Below are 17406 nucleotides of genomic sequence, written 5' to 3' on the forward strand. Positions count from 1 at the left end.
TGCAAAAGGAAATCCCCAAATAAGGATACGAGTACATGATGTATGTGAGAAAGGGCTATCAGAGGGCTATTTTAAGACAATTTTTAACCGGTGAGAAGCGGAGTCAGTGATGAAATCGACGACAAAACATTCCAAAAAACCATTCCATAAAAATAGCTAATACAAGTAAAAAACCGGCCAAGGGCGAGTCGGACTCGCGCACCAAGGGTTCCGTACCTCACAAGGAAAAATAGGAACCCTTATAGGATCACTCGTGCGTCTGTCTGTCTGTCTGTCTTGTCTGTCCATCTGTCTGTCTGTCTGTCCGTCTGTCACAGCCTATTTTCTCCGAAACTACTGGACCAATTAAGTTGAAATTTGGTAAACAGTATATGTAAGTTTGTGACCCAAAGACGAACATGTAACGCAAACAAATGAATTTTAAACATGGGGGCCACTTTTGGGGGTAAATGAGAAAATTAAAAATAAAGTTTTTCAAACTATATCTTGTTATATATCAAATGATATATAACAAGATATAGAACATCATTCATTGTGAGAATCTCAAACATATTTTTTTTACAATTTTAGGATAAACAATTTAGAAATTATTCAAGAAAATAGGCAAAAAATGACCATTCCCCCCCCCTTTATCTCCGAATCTACTGGGTATAAAATTTTGAAAAAATAAACAAAATAGATCTTTACCTATAGATTACAGGAAAACCTATTAGAAATTGCAGTCAAGCGTGAGTCGGACTTAATTACTTAGTTTTTGATCCGACCCTACGGGTTTTTTAAAGACAATTCACACTCACGTTTCACATAAAAAATACATTGTTTACATTGTGTAATATACGGAACCCTTGGAACGCGAGTCCGACTCGCACTTGGCCGGTTTTTTAGTATTTGTTGTTATAGCGGCAACAGAAATACATCATCTGTGAAAGTTTCAACTGTCTAGCTATCACGGTTCATGAGATAGCCTGGTGATAGACAGACAGACGGACAGCAGATGGACAGCGGAGTCTTAGTAATAGGGTCCCGTTTTTACCCTTTGGGTACGGAGCCCTAAAAACCGATTCGATAATTCCCAGCTGCATTTCCTCACAGGTGGAAAACCACTATCTGCCCTTTGTATCTGCCGTCTATATCAATTTAAGAGAAAAATGTCCATTTTACTTAAAACAGCTGACATATAAGGAAATACGACCACAAAGATTCTGGCGGGAAAAAGAATGACAAATGGCTTACCGAGAGTTTTGCAACGTAATTATTTAGTTAGGCACTACTTAAAAATATAGATTAGTTTCTAAAGTCCAACATAAGTGAACCGGCTCGGTACAGGTGGACAACAAAACAATAGTATGACAATGTGTGGTTGTGTAACGAGTAAATCGTAGCATATTGTTCATGCGCGCGCGCAATTGCCCGCGTCCGGAGCAGTACGGAGTGCTGGTGCCAGCGGGTAACTTATTTATTTGTATATACTTTACAAACAAAAAAACTTTACAAAATGGAAAACATTATTGCACGAAACGTCTGCCAGTCATCAACACAGATAAGTAAGTTGGTACAAGAGACAGATTAAAAAAGAAATATTGGTCATCATTTCCTTAACATAAATTTTACTGCCCACAGTGGTTAACGGCGCGATTCGGGAAATGAATTAGAGATTCACTAGATATGAAATAGTAAAGATATGTGACGTCCCACGGGTAAAGGTACCTTATGGCGGTTGGAGCTTACGCTATTATTAACGCCGCTCCAATTAATATTGGATGTTCCGTATCCAAAGGGTAAAAACGGGACCCTATTACTAAGACTCCGCTGTCCGTCTGTCCGTCTGTCACCAGGCTGTATCTCATTAACCGTGATAGCTAGACAGTTGAAATTTTCACAGATGATGTATATCTGTTGCCGCTATATCAAACTATACTAAAAACAGAATAATATAAATATTTAAATGGGGCTCCCATACAACAAACGTGATTTTCTTGCTGTTTTTTTTGTAATAGTATACGGAACCCTTCGTGCGCGAGTCCGACTCGCACTTGGCCGGTTTTTTCTGTTTACTGAGGCGTATTCAACAGAAATGCAACTAATCCAAATGATAATGAAGTTTCTTATTGATATCTGATTTCTTATTGATATTATAGTCCCAGGGTGCGTAGCCAAAAGGTAAGCGTTAACGCTCCGTCGTAGCGAACGGAACGCCACTGTGGCACTGTTGCACTAGTGTGGGAGAGTGATAGAAAGAGATGATACGCTACGGAGCGTTAACGATTGGCACGTAGGCTACGCGCTCTGTACTAGCGGTGCCTTTTGCTTTAGTTAGGATTTTAGGCGTGTTAGGAGTCGACGCGTCCGCTAGCATTAGAGCCCCACCTTGAGGACGATTTCGACAGTTCTCGAGCGCTAATTTAGCGTCTCAGACGTCTTAATGCCTTTTGTTGGATTGGACCCTAGCCTCTATGCTTTAGAGTTGAGATTGAAGACTCTTGGCATTGGAGCCCCACCGGCCACCGGGTCGATAGTGATTGTTCTAGAGAATCTAGAACAATAATTTAATGTCTCCACCGTTTCGATCGAATCATAGTTCCTTATGTCGGGACGCGCGACATTATAGTTTATTTGTAAATAAATATAAATATTATATTGACATTCTTACACAAATTGACTAAGTCCCACGAGCTCAAGAAGGCTTGTGTTGTGGATACTCAGACAACGATATATATAATATATAAATACTTAAATACATAGAAAATATCCATGACTCAGGGATCATGAATCATGATCATTTATGTCCTTTAGGACCATTAACTATCACTGATTTCATGCTGTGTTTATCATAGTATGAATTATCAAGAATTATTAAAGGAAATATATTTATTTTAAGATAAATGTAAATAAATGTCTTACGGCAAGGTGAAATAATTCATTTACTTTGGAACTCTATGGATCATAGATACCTATTAAGTACGTATGTTGTTCATTTGAATAAATACACACAAGTGTCCAATTCACACAGTCGATCCAACATAATATGTGACTTTGAGGTAACTTTGAGGTAAGTAAAGGTATAACTCTTATTCACGAATTAATAAACTAGTGGATGTGAAATGACTCCTATTTAGTATGAAAACCAGTGTCGCTAAACTCACACATTCATAGCCACGTTAAAATACGTCACACAAAATTGCTCGATTCGTAGCAACTTTCCATACCAAAAAGTTATTACCGGTGGACATTTCTCGAACGAATTTCAACTGTAGGCTACATGAGTGACGGTTTAAATTATAATGTCAAAGCTATATGACATACGACTCTTTCATTATCTCATTCATCTCACAAAAGCTCGCTCAACGTTCACCTAATACAACTACTCAACACCAGATGGCGTTAATTTATATAATTTTAAAATCACTTACTTATTACAGGCGAAAAGGGCTAAAAAACCAGTATAAGTAAGGTCTAATTACGCATGGTTTGTTACGGATCTCACGGTCACGTTACACTGGTGTTTTCGAGACCTCTACACGCCTGCGAGTAGCTAACCGTTGGAACTTCTTTCCATTCGACGATATAGGGAGGGGACAGTGTAATCGGAGTGTTTTATCGATATTTGTGTGTTCAGTTAGGTATTGATATTTCATTACCGTATGTTTTAACACATTTAGATGATACTTTATTTATGATTATAATATAGGTAGTGATAATCGTGATTGTATGAAAAATAATATGTAGTACAGTACAACAAATATCTAACTAGAAATTTGTTTCTTATTAATTGACCAACTAGGTTGTTAATGTGAACATTAAATATATCTTAAAGTCAAACAGATAAAATCATCGTTCTTTAAAGGTCTATTAACTCGGTATTGCTGTTATTTTGTGATCACAAATCTGCAATTACTTACATAGGTAAGTATTCGTCTTTAACAATATATTTACTTGTAGCAGCATTTAAGGCCAATCTCGACGGGACAACCTGATTAAATTGTCAAATTAATTGTATGGTGTGAAAGCATACATGAAACTGGCTCATCGATCCCACTTGATTTGATTGTAAGATGTGACCTATCAAATCAGGAAGGGGGGCGGCAAAATTCCAATATTTCACGCTAGTTTGCGTGGTACGGAACACTTTTTATTAATTAAGTGAGCCCGAATGTCACTAATAATTACTAAATTAGTAACTAAGTTTTAGGCGTGTGGACGCTAGATGAGATGTATGGCAATTTTATCCCCAGAAATCTTTCTCTAAGAAATGCTCCTAGCAAATGGTGCTATATTTTTGCGGAAACTAATTTTCTTGCCCAGTAGCATTGACCCATTTATTTTTAATATCGGCATCTTGTGGTAACCTACAATAATTAATAATAAAGAAATAGAAAATATAAAACGTTTATTCATGGCACATTGCATGCATTGTACGCATAAGTGCATTAAGTACCTAGTCTAATTATATTAACGATGAAAATATGATGGGTGTAAAAAACAAAAACGCATGTAAAGGAATACGAAGGTTTGAAAGGTTGCCATGAAATGACCCCGACTTAACTTAGTGCTTGATGACCAGAGCTGCCATATTTACTAAGACATTGATTATCCCAAATAATAATTAGAAACGTGTCTAAAATAATAATTTATTACCGAACTACCAAACATCAAACTTGAAATATCGTAACTTTAACTTTATCGATATAAATATCGACATTGCGCAGCATCTGAGTAGCGAAGTTATTTGACATTTAGGATAGCGAATATTCCAGATAAACGTAAAGAATAGTGACAAAGGATTGTGAACTCTAAGTTCTAACTGATAAAATATAGATTTACTTAACGAACATTCGTAAATAATGCAATAGAAACAGATTTTTCGTATTTATCGGATTATATTTAAATAAATAACCACCGGTGATAGGAAATACCTCCACGTGAAAGATTTTTTAAACCGCTGTGATTTCTGCAGCTTAATACTGCACAATACGGCATTTTAAATTTAATTATCAATTTTTGTTAGACGAGCGTACGTACGACGTGAATGTCATTCGAGCATGAAGTTTACACAACAACTGAGCATAGTCTGTGCATAAAGTGAGTCGGTCGCTACTAACTGTCGGATAGACGGGAACGCCCACTTGCCATCTCCATCCTACTCCGTGCTCTTATTATATCCTCTTTGTTGTGAGCAATGAGGCAATGTCATTGCTCACAATTTACCTACACCTATCAGTAATATCGATTGTATAGATGTAGATAGTTGTTATCTGTTAGATAATGTAGCTAATAGTTAAATCAAGAAAGTAACTGTATCAGCGCTTTAAAAAACGAGGGACTGCAAAAATCATACGACTATAAACTAGGATATTAGCATTTTGTAAAATTTCAAATATACACAGTTGTAATAAGTAATTTGTATGTATTATTACTTACTTGAAAATAATAATACCTAATAGGTAGGTACAGAATGTTTTAAGACTTTTAAGTAATCGTTATCCACTGTAGTGGTAATGTTCGACTAGTAATACAATTACTAAACTTGTTTATAAACGCAGGAAGTCTTAAAGATCCACAAAGATTGGATTTGTAAAACATGCAACATAGATAGCAAACAGTCGACTGATGTCCTAAACGCACTTACATGCCGCTGTTTTGTAAACTAGGACCCACTAGAGCCGCCTACCATCGTGCTAAAACTGCACTAAATTGTAAATAAAGTTTACTAAATTGTAAACAAAGTTCACTAAATTGTAAACAAAGTTCACTAAATTGTAAACAAAGTTACTGGGTACCATCCGGCTGAGGTGGACAACAATTTTGTCTCCTAGAATAAATTCACTGCTTTCTCAAAACAAGGATATCCTCATGTGTTTGAATGTAGTTTCGCCAAACAGGGCTTCCTAAAATATGCTCATTCAATTGAAGGTATATATTTCAATTGTTTCCCATATAGTTTTAAGTAATAATGTATTGTTTGTACACATTTTCGTTAGTCATAATTTAGTTTTTCTCAGAAACGCGTAATTTTTCAGGATTGCCATGAAACAAACCTAACCTAACCTATCTATGGGATAACCTGAGGAAAATTCTGAAAAGTTAACCGTTTCAGAATGATACTAATTATGACTTTCAATTACATGCAGATTTGTAGTTAGTCCTATCCCATGGGGAAATTTGTTTATTATTTATGACCACCTTAACACATTTTTGACATTCAGGATGAAATGAACATGGTTAAGTAACCTGACATTAAAATTTCATTAAAATAATCTTTATGAAAAATGTGTAATATAAAACCGCATATAAAATATATAAATTAACAGCACATCACCGTGATTTGAGTTGTTGGTGACATGACAATGTGTCATTATCATTAAGAGGAGTAAGCACCGTGAAACGACGCCTGATGCACATTTAGATTTACATTAGAGCCACGCTGCGCACGAGTTGCCATAGCTACAGTTTTCACAAGTAAATTAATCTTATTATAACGAAATAAGGTCAAAAACAGTTTTTTTTATTTACAAATAAATAGACCGACGTAACTCTGCAGTCTGCACCGAGTGTGGGCGAGCCATCTTAGACGTATGAAAATATGACGTTTTTAACAGCACTTCCACACTTTGTCGCTGCGAACTCCGTGCAGAGTAAGCTTTGAAGGACATTTCAACATTAGGCAAGAAAACTAAATTAGAGATTATTTCTTAAGTATTATACAAAATGTGATATACATATGTATACTCACATATTATGAGTTCTCTCGTAATAAACGATACAAATGATACAAGATTACTGAAGCTGTGACATTGTACGAGTAGTGCTGTAACGGTGACTAATTGCACAATATTCGCCTGAATCGGTTCAGTGTTGAACTCTACTGGTAAAATAGAAAAGACGTTGACTTTGAACTACTGGCGGCAACTTTCATGGAAACCAGAGGCGTGATGCAAGACACTTTTTGTCTTTAATTAACTACAATTATATTCGGCTGACATTGAGCAAGGTTCAGAAATTTTACATACCTCTTTTTAACTAAATTATTATTATTATACCTATTTATTGACTCTCGCTAACCTATCGTTTAATTTTAATTTTTTTAGGATGATTCATCATCATCTCACTTCAACGTTTTCCCATAGTATGGATGGTATAGAAAGGATCGCAATCTCTTATGGCAGAATTGTTGTAAAAGTGACCGCGTTAAGCTTTAAATAATAGTTCCTAATCTCTCCGGTGGCGCTAGTTAGGCTCTGGGACATGAGTATAACATGAACCATATAAGGCAACAAATAACCCGACCAAATTACGTAGGTTGTTTTTGGTAGTATTTCGGTGCATGGTGCGCCGCCTAATTACTGTTTTTTGATGGACACTTTTCATACATAGAGATTTGGCTCCTTTATACAGTCTCCATGTCCCATAGGTTGGTCTTTCTGACACGTTTTCTTCAGATGACACACAAGTAACATAAACCACTATAAAACTCTTATATGGCTAAAACTTGTTTGCTAGTTGGGATACATTGTCATTGTCAAGGTAAAACAGCCTGATCGGAGTCTAGTCTGAATAGATGAAGATACTGTTGCTGTCATTGCATAATTACATTGCTGTTAGGGTATAATTCGTGGCTAACTATTATAGGTACGTGGCCGGTACATAAAACCATTGCCCTGCAACAGCTGCTGCTCGAATGTCCCGTTGCCCGCGAGTTGTTCACGCATGCGCACTGCGTCGTGCTAATTGACGCGCGGCCTACTGACTCCGTAACGAGAGATCCTTGCGGGAAAAACATACTTCATTGTGTTACCAAATATGAAACGCATACGTTTTACAACTCGTCTTGTGCTCTTTGTTTTTTAATCATTTTAAGAGTTAAGCAAAAACAAGACTGTACTTATTTGTACAGGTTTTAGTTAACAGTAGGTATGTGAGTCAACACTCAGCAGCCATATGCATATATTGGAACAATATTGTATACTTACTGACAAAAAAATATGAAAGGAATTTCATATACATAATATGGATACTTGGAAACGACAGATGCGCCTATTTAAGTTGTTTTTAGGGTTCCGTACCTCAAAAGAAAAAAAACGGAACCCTTATAGGATCACTCGTGCGTCTGTCTGTCCGTCTGTCATTTTCTCCGAAACTTCTGAACCAATTAAGTTGAAATTTGGTATACATATGTAAGTTTGTGACCCAAAGACGGACATGTAACGTAAACAAATGAATTTTAATCACGGGGGCCACTTTTGGGGGGGTTAATGAGAAAAAAAAAAGTTTTTCAAACTATATCGTGTTACATATCAAATGATAATCATCATTGTGATAATCTCAAATATATATTTTTTAATAATTTATGATAAACAGTTTAGAAGTTATTCAAGAAAATAGGCAAAAAATGACCATTCCCCCCCTTATCTCTGAAAATACTGTGTCAAAAATAATAAAAAAATACACAAAATAGATCTTTACCTATAGATTACAGGAAAACCTATTAGAAATCTGCAGTCAAGCGTGAGTCGGACTTAATTACTTAGTTTTTGATCCGACCCCTACGGGTTTTTTAAAGACATTTCACATAAAAAATACATTGTTCAAATTGTGTAATGTACGGAACCCTTGGAACGCGAGTCCGACTCGCACTTGGCCGGTTTTTTGTACATAGCATAATGCCGCTATATTATGAACATTTGCTAAGTACTGAATAATAATTATAAAAGTAACGTGTAATGTCTCGATGTGATGTGAGATGAGATATGATACCTGAAGTCCGATGCTCCGATGTCGCAAGGCGGTCGACAGGTAGGCAGAGTTACGAGATCGGTGGGCCGGTTGCGAAACTTCATTTCGATCAACTCTTAATTGTTTTTATCTTTGAGTGATGGTCGATCATCGACTGGTACAATTCGCTTGGACGAGTTGTTACAGGTGGCGATGATGACATCTGTTAGAGTCAGGCTAAGCTAACCCTGCACCGTATTTGATCTAGGAGGATATATATTTGATAGCACAGCGTGTGCAAGTGTTCTTTTAAACGTCAGAATTTCATGATAGTTTGAAGTTTATGATAATACTTCCACTATGCTATCAAATACGACGGAGAGTTAGCTTAGCCTGACTCTAGATCAGGCGTTACTAAAATCGTTGAATCTAATATTATCCTAGTTTTACCCTTTTTTCAATCGAGAATTCTATTAAACGATCTGAAAATTTAGATCACATATCTTTTGTGTTTAGAGACTGCTAGTACCTACCTAATATGTATACACGCGTCTAATCCTTGAGATATTAGCGTTTTGTAGGCACAACTTTCCGCAAAAGTAGTCGAATGCCACAATTATGGGTAATTAAAAATGATAAATGTTCCTATAAAATACTAATAATAAGTAATTTGACGGGGACATAGGACATAGGTAAACAGTCATTCAAACAGTGGTCACTATCACTGTTGACCGCGATATGACGCGATAGCGGGACCGCTACAACCAGCTACTGTCCCACAGACAAACATACATACTACATTATCACTGCACCTCCTAGTTGATGTTAAGGTACGATACGGTGTAATCGATTACTGATAACGTGAGTAGTTTAATGTTTTGAACCAGATTTTATCGATTAGTTACAACATTGAATTTATTTACCCTTGTTTTCTGTAGGATTTTTTATAAAAGCATTGAATTATCAAGTCGTAAATTATGGTCGTATAGAGCTGGAGAATACCTTGGGAAATGTCTTTAAATCAAGAAGTTTCACAAACAATTCGGTATAAACACAATGGGGTTGGCCCGCGGTTGGCCGGTCGAAGACTCGAAGTATTTAGCAGATGGCGCCAGCATATCCCCTAGCCTCAATCCCTAAAATTGTGTCAATTTTTTTAAATGGAATTTTGTGCCCTGGATGTCAGCCCTTTAAACCAAATCTCAAAGAAAAAAGGGAAAGCTATGATGGCGCCATCTATGCAAACCTTTGACAATTATACAAGGGTGCAAAGTTGTATTTTACCTGCGAGTGTGGAATTGAAACACGAGCAAGCGAAAGGATTCTATAGTTCTTAAATATAATCCTGAGCATAACGAGTGTTTCAACACACGAGAAGTAAAATACATTTGCATCCGTGTGTAATACAAAACTTTTCACCTCACTATAGCGAGGAAATTGCATCCACAGGCGATAGATCATCTTCATCACTGGAATCACTCATTTTTTTACGATATTATAACAAAAAACTCTGGAAATTCTGTATTTTTACGTGAGAAGTTTTTAAGTAAAAATTTTGTTGACAATGTTGATATTTCTGAAGTATGAAATGTCAATGATGCGTTTTGAAATTGCATCGACTCAACTTGTGCGTTCAGAATTATATTTAACATCATTATTAAAAAACAAACGTTTCTTATGGAATTTTAAGGTTTATGACATAAAATCATTAAATAAAGCTAAATTTGGTATTTTTTTATTAGATTCCCAAACCATTTATTTAAATGATAATTAATATCGTACGAACTATTATTATGAGCGTTTTGCGTTTTGTTATCTGTCAAGTTACTTAAACACGCTCCATCCAAGGTCAAATTACTTTCCCCACTAGTGGATAAAATGCGTTTTTACCCGCTTGTTTTAAAGGCTAAAAGACAACTTTCCGAGAGGGGAAAAACTATATAGACCCTTGCGGTGCTTGGGTAAATGGGTATATGGGTGGAGGCAATTTACTCTATTCTATACCTATTACCTGTTAGCAGAAGCCAGGTTTATTGAAGACAAATAAGTAATAAATACCTAGTTGAAAATATATGAAGTGGATTTTCTAGTTGCGTAGTTTTTTTTATAGTGCAAAACACTGTCTGTCTTGAAAGTTTAAGTTGGTTTAAGTAACAGCGAACAGCGAAGATGCTTTTCTTGGTAGGTACTATTTTTAATAAGAACTTGATAAGAACCGCTTAAGAACCGTAATGCGAACCTTTTTAAATTTACCTTTTTACACAAAAATTGTTTTCTGTCAAAATAAATGTCAATGTTATGGCTTTGCTCTACAAAAATCTGTGTTAAATTAGTGGTTCAGTGTGAAAATAACAATTATATAGTTATGGTTAATATAAACGAACGCAACTAAGTCCACTAACTCGGTTGAGTAGTAACGGGGACGAAGGAACGAACTTCACAATCATTATGATGATAAAAAGAGGTCAGTCAGAGGTTCATGCATAAAAATTACAGCTCTGTGTTTTGGACTCTCCAAAAAACCCATCAGCGATTTCTCGGTTTTTTGTTTAGTGCATCACCTCTCATTCACTAAAAGCAGTCTACAGCGGTATCCAGAATTTAAGACTAAAGTTAAATATTAGTTGGTTTTCTGAGTTGCTATTTACATAATTTATGCCCCGCTATATACCTATAATTGTAGGGTTCCGTACCTCAAAAGGAAAAAACGGAACCCTTATAGGATCACTCGTGCGTCTGTCTGTCTGTCCGTCTGTCTGTCTGTCCGTCTGTCACAGCCTATTTTCTCCGAAACTACTGGACCAATTAAGTTGAAATTTGGTATACATATGTAAGTTTGTGACCCAAAGACGGACATGTAACGCAAACAAATTAATTTTAAACATGGGGCCCACTTTTGGGGGGTAAATGAGAAAATTAAAAAATAAAGTTTTTTAAGCTATATCGTGTTATATATCAAATGAAAGAGCTCATTGTGAGAATCTCAAATATACTTTTTTTACAATTTTAGGATTAACAATTTAGAAGTTATTCAAGAAAATAGGCAAAAAATGACCATTCCCCGCCCTTTATCTCCGAAACTACGAGGTATAAAATTTTGAAAAAAATAAACAAAATAGATCTTTACCTATAGATTACAGGAAAACCTATTAGAAATTGCAGTCAAGCGTGAGTCGGACTTAATTACTTAGTTTTTGATCCGACCCCTACGGGTTTTTTAAAGACATTTCACACTCACGTCACGGTTCACATAAAAAATACATTGTTTATATTGTGTAATATACGGAATCCTTGGAACGCGAGTCCGACTCGCACTTGGCCGGTTTTTTGTTAAAATCTTATATCTAATACTAATAAGCTGATTCACCCAAGCCGGCCCCAAACTGAACACTCTCACACTGTTTATTTCCGCCGGTTCTTTGCGTGTTGGATGCATTGTCGCTTATACAACAGAGTTCGTTTTGTTGTCTTGAGGCAGATTAGTTTCGCCGTGGCCATGTGAAACTAAACAAACGAGTGTGACTGTGATTACTATGCGACAAAGTTTCTTTAGGGAATACATTATGCTCTATTATTTACTACTTCTAGTTACGTGTTTAACGAGAGCTAATGTGTTTTTTTTTATACTACGTCGGTGGCAAACAAGCATACGGCCCGCCTGATGTTAAGCAGTCTCCGTAGCCTATCCTCCAGAGGAGTTACATGCGCGTTGCCGACCCTAACACTCCTCTCCCTCGAGCTCTGGCAACCTTACTCACCGGCAGGAACACAACACTATGAGTAGGGTCTAGTGTTATTTGGCTGCGGTTTTCTGTAAGGTGGAGGTACCTCCCCAGTTGGGCTCTGCTCTAGATCTGGTGTGCCCTACCACACAAAGCGAGATGTCATTCACAGTGCCCATACCTCTCTTTTGGACGTAGTTTACGGACATACCCGGGTCCGTGTATTATATTACCTATAAATAGTTTTTATTATGGTAACACGTAACACGAGATACAATTATAGTACCTACCTGTACTAATAAACTACAAGAAACAGTCATATCTGACGGTGCATCCCTTTTAAGTATGTATTATTATTTTAAACAATACTGAAAAAATATATTGGCCAAGACTTACTCTTCATTTCATCGTTTGTTAAATTTTAATTGCTCTACAGTGTAAGTGTGTTTGTATTGTTTGTAAATGTAGATTTGTGTACAATGTGTACATATTTTCAGGCCCGAGGAGTACTGCGCCTGCATACAATCAAAACACCGAAAGGTCAAGGCGGCCGAACGCACGCAATTGTTTTCCCGCTGTCGATAAAACGGGAAAACTATGAATGTAAGTATATTACCGCTCATTTATTACGATACACTTACTTATTGTTTTCCAATGTACCGGTTTTCAATGAAACGACGTAGTAATAAACCATGTAAGCATACAAAGTAGAAGACTACAATAGTGTAATACTAATACCTATGGTAATCAAATCAATTATTATCTGAGTCACTGAAAACACAACCATAACAAATACTTTCTTGCAAATAAATCGATACGATACATTGTGCAACATGGGGTGTAAGTTAAATATTGCAAACGAGAGTATAGTTAAATCGCGACGGCTTGCCGGACCGATTTATAGACTCGAGTTTGCAATATTATTACGCTCCGAGTTACACACAATGTTTTTCATCACACTTGCGATATAAAAATGAAGTATAATGACAAAAAACTGTTAATTATAATACTAGAAACTTCATAACTCCCTAGGGAAAATGCTTTTTCTATAGTTCCCGCTAAGCCTGCTTGCAATTCCACATTTAATTTACTGAGCGACAGCGAGTGTGATGGAAATAGATTTTTCGCGCCCGAACCACCTGCGAATGCCTACACACACCAACATAAATAAGAAATATCTACTTATTTAAGAAATATCATTGGTAATATCATCTACTTAGCCGTTAAGCTTGCTCGTATTATAAAAAAACGGCCAAGTGCGAGTCGGAGTCGCGCACTAAGTGTTCCGTACCATTACGCAAAAAACGGCAAAAAAATCACGTTTGTTTAAATATTTATTTTATTCTGTTTTTAGTATTTGTTGTTAAAGCTTCAACAGAAATACATCATCTGTGAAAATTTCAACTGTCTAGCTATCACGGTTCATGAGATACAGCGTGGTGACAGACGGACAGACAGACAGACAGCGAAGTCTTAGTAATAGGGCCCTTTGGGTACGGAACCCTTAAAATTATAATATATATGGTTGTCAATCAATTATGCCAGGGCTTTACTTTGTAATTTCCTGAACGGAGCGTGTCGTGAGTATAGTACCCGTAGATGGTTTGATGTGATCCCGGCGAGGTCCGCGGCGGGGCGGGTCAGGGATTGTTTCCGGGGTCGCGGACCGCGCGCGCGCCCGCGCCCGCCTGCCGCCTGCCCGCCTGTCGGCTGGCAAGTCGAGCCCACACTCGCAGCCAGGTTTGCTTTGATATGTACAAAGATAGATATAACTCCGTAATAGATGGATACAGTCTAAGGAAAAAACGTGCCTCGAAAATCACGAAAATTTGATTCTCGATCAGATGGCGCCACTAGTTTTGGCCTACACTCGTATAGAGGGCGTTGACTGTTTCGTTTGTTATTTATAATTTTAACGCATACCAGTGAAAGAACATGGGTCAAAATCATATAAAAATAATTAATGCAAATAAAAAAATCATTTATCCATATTTAAATACATTTTATCGTATTTTTATAAATATTTGTTTTTAGTTTTAAAGTGTGTCGACAGATGGCAGTGAATTTACTGGGGTTACAAAATTTACTATGACGGTACCGCTCTAGTATAAGTTACTCTATGATATGTATAAATACTAAGTAAAGACCTGGTTAGCTTATTTTTAAAATTTTACTTGAATTGTTGTGTATAAGGGAGAGGTAGAAACGGGAGTTGGAAGTGGCAGACCTCGGCGGACTTTCTCTGATCAGATCGGGGAAATAGAAATAGAAATAGAAATAGAAATAATTTATTCGTTAGCACACACAAATAGAAAATTATACAAAACAGAGAAACATAAATAAAAAGAAAAAGTGCCACGAAATGGTCTCACCTCAGCATGTTGCTGGCGACTTCCAGCGCTGATCTTCCGGTGAGACCATCCGGTGAAACAATCACGACAGGTAACAAGAAAAACAACAAAATTAATATATAATATAACATACAAAAGACAGAGACAGAGATAAGTTAAAAATACATATTACAATAAACGCTATCACCACGTACAGCTGTTATATCCGGCCGAACTCAGCTTGGCCGTACATTACAGCTAGCGCCATGCGGCAGATACGTAAACTAAACTAAAATTACAGCTAAGACAGGTCGATTTTATCAGAACTTCTCTTTGATTAAAAAAAAAACAATACTGTATCAATCTAAATTTGACTGCTTTAGTGCTTCAAGACAGTCGCAAGAGGGCGAGAACAGTTTTTTGAAGTAATGTGCCATGGCAATGCAACAAATCCTGAAGAAAGGCCAGGTCAAGAGCACCCTAAACCGGCGAGCGTGTATGAGGAATGTTATGAAAGTGAAGGAAGCGAAAGAGGTTTGCCAGGATCGTAGCAAGTGGAAATCCGTGATCTCTGCCTACTCCTCCGGGAAATAGGCGTGATTTCATGTATGCATATATGTATGTATTGTAAACTTTGGGAAGGAAAATTTGTTCCCTAACTAGCGGCCCGCCCCGGCTTCGCACTAGTAAACTTTAACAAATTAGGTATACACCTAAACCTTCTTCAAAAATTCCTCTATTGATACATGAAAACGGTATGAAATTCCGTTCAGTAGTTTTAGAGTTAATCGCTAACATACAAACGTACAGACAGATACGGCGGGAGACCTTGTATTATAACTTTTATAAGGTGTAGTGACTGCTGTAGGAACATCAACTAACTTAGACTGGATGCAACATTTCGATGGATACGGTCAAATGATACCTAGTTGGTAAATCATACTACAACGAAATCTCATTCAATATGGGTGTTTTTGTTGTTAGGAAGCTGATGTAAAATCCAGTTTCATCAAGCGTAGCCTCTCTGTAAATTACGCAAGGCTTGCCAATGTCTGAGCCCGCCACAACATCCGACATAGTTGGACATAGTGATCCAAACATGCAACCGATATTGAAGCGCTCTCCACTCCTGCGCAACCCATTCGCTACCTTACTCCACTTGTCATAAAGCCTTTCAGATACACCTACGCCCTAGCCTAGCCATTTACACGAATTCCAGTCTTCTTTTTACGAGCACTTTAGTAATGATAATGAATCTCGGGGCTCGGTTGCGCTCTCAGTACTATGTGAGCTTGCATCACTATTCCATATAAGTAGCTACTTGGATAAAGCCCGTCTAGTTTTGGTAGAATTCTATTATTGTTACTGTGACTTTCGTACTGTTAGACCGAGGTAAGTCTGCAACGAATTAGATAGCACACGCAGTGCAAGTGTTATATATACATAATTTTTTCATTGAAGTCTGACGTTTCAAATAACACTTGCACTGCTATCAAAATCGTTGTAGACTTATCTTGGTCTAATTCTATTTCCGCGGTTTCCCTATGAATGGTTGGTTTTCATTCGTACTTCGTTGGTGATTCAGTAGGTACGAGTATTTTCCAGTCTCATTTCCATGGAATTACGAGTAGGCAAATTCCCGATTGTAATCAAAATCAAAAAGTGGATTTAAATGTTAATATATTTTTCCTTTTTTATTGTGGGACGTACCACATTATTACAATCTATAAATTGTATATACGGATGTAAATCACAATGAAAAAACCACCGTACCTTACCTTAATATGCAGATGTCGCTAGTGACGTCGTCACAGTTGCAATGATTAAATTCGCGTTGATTGACGGATGGTCAGCTGGCGCAATTGGTAACGCATTGGACCGGCAATCCAAGGATGTGGGTTCGAGTCCCACGTTGACCAGAGTTTGATCATCGTTGATTTTTTCATTGTGATTTACATCTGTATATACAATTTATAAAAAGTGGATTGATGTAAATGGCGTACATTTACAGCTACAGCATTACTAAATAAATTTCTTATTGTCTATGTAGTTTATTACGAAATAAATGATCTACATATAAAGCCGTTTCTAGTCCTGACCATGTATAATTTGTAAAGCTACTAGGCGTTTATTCATTAATAATACTGATCTAAATATGCTGCACTTCTTATTGTCGTAAACACATTAAGCATTCATGTTTTGAACATTTTACTACCAAAGACGAGTTTCAGGATACGACACCGTTTAATCCATTATCGTCGATATAAAACGTTTATGTCGACGATGAACGGTATCGATCTGGAGATATTTGACCTAGAAGCGTATTCAGATTTCTTAAATATGATACTAATATCATAGTGATGCACTGGAGGGAGGGAGGGATGAGGGAGTGGATCGCGCCATTGTTATGTAGAACCTGAATATTCCTCACACGACATAGTACAGTAGTATACAGAAATGTCAGATTGTAAATGTTTTCGCAAGTGGAGAATCCCGCGTTTTAGTGCGTCGCGCGACTCGCGCGTCGCCCAGTCGTAAGCCAGTAACGGAATAATAAAACCTTTACGACCAACACGAACCAGATATGCCACTTTCCAGGGATGGATGCAATTAAATCACTTCCAAGTTCCAATTTCCAATGGATA

General features: G+C 37.0%; 1 protein-coding gene and 1 non-coding gene across 2 annotated transcripts in view; one reads left to right on the top strand and one right to left on the bottom strand.

Annotated features, from left to right (window-relative positions):
* LOC134748226 (high affinity copper uptake protein 1-like) overlaps positions 1 to 17406 on the bottom strand; it is a 36717-nt gene that overhangs the window by 8680 nt on the left and 10631 nt on the right. The window lies entirely within an intron of this gene.
* On the top strand, positions 16609 to 16680 carry Trnaa-ggc (transfer RNA alanine (anticodon GGC)). Its single transcript has one exon. It is a non-coding gene; the product is annotated as a tRNA-Ala (tRNA).

The sequence above is a fragment of the Cydia strobilella genome, chromosome 16, assembly GCF_947568885.1.
Source record: "Cydia strobilella chromosome 16, ilCydStro3.1, whole genome shotgun sequence".
Taxonomy (NCBI): domain Eukaryota; kingdom Metazoa; phylum Arthropoda; class Insecta; order Lepidoptera; family Tortricidae; genus Cydia; species Cydia strobilella.